Raw genomic sequence first — 830 nt, forward strand, 5'->3', positions numbered from 1 at the left:
GCCCACATGCTGGCAGGCACTGCACACGCAGCGGTGCGCACACTGCGCATGCACCCCCTCTTGGCACCCCTCCCACACTGGTGCTCCTGGCTCGGCCAGGGCCTGGGGCTGGCTGCAGTGTGGGTGACGCGCTGCCCCGGGGCACCGCAGCCCTGCCCCTCCCGGCCGCAGGGAGGCCAGGGCCAAGCATGCGGCTCGCACACCCACTCCTCACACACATGCACTCGCCCCACTCACGCTCACTGCTTGCAGGTGCACCTCTTGCACACGCACTGCTTGCCCCCTTGACTCGCACACTGCTCACGCGCACGCCTGTCGCACGCACACCGCTTGCCCACCCCTCTCGCACACGCAGCGCTTGCGGAGGCGCCGGGGCGGGAGCCGGCAGCTGGGCCGGGGGCCGGGGCCGCCGGTGGGTCCAAGGTCGGCCACGTCGGCGCAGGGCTGGGCCCGGGGGCGGCAGGCCGGGGGCCAGGGCTGGGCCGAGGCCAGGGCAGCCCCCAGGAAGGGGCCGGCCCCGGAGCAGGGAGCTGTGGCCGCTGCAGCCCTGGGGAACCTGGAGCCAGCGGGGCCCGTCTGGGACACGCAGTGACGGGTGGGGGCTGCGGCAGGCGAGCGGGGGACAGGGCGGGAGGCAACCGGGTGGGGAGGGGCAGGATGAGCGGTGTGACGGGGTGAGAGGTGCAGTGGGGTGAGAGGAGAGGGGTGAGCAGTGCAAGGGGTGAGCAGTGCAGTGGTGGGCTGAGCAGCATGATGGCGCGAGCAGTGCAAGGGTGGAGCGGTGCAGTGGGCTGAACAGCATGAAAGGGTGGAGCGGTGTAGTGGGCGAG

This window comes from Struthio camelus, chromosome 3, assembly GCF_040807025.1.
Source record: "Struthio camelus isolate bStrCam1 chromosome 3, bStrCam1.hap1, whole genome shotgun sequence".
NCBI lineage: Eukaryota > Metazoa > Chordata > Aves > Struthioniformes > Struthionidae > Struthio > Struthio camelus.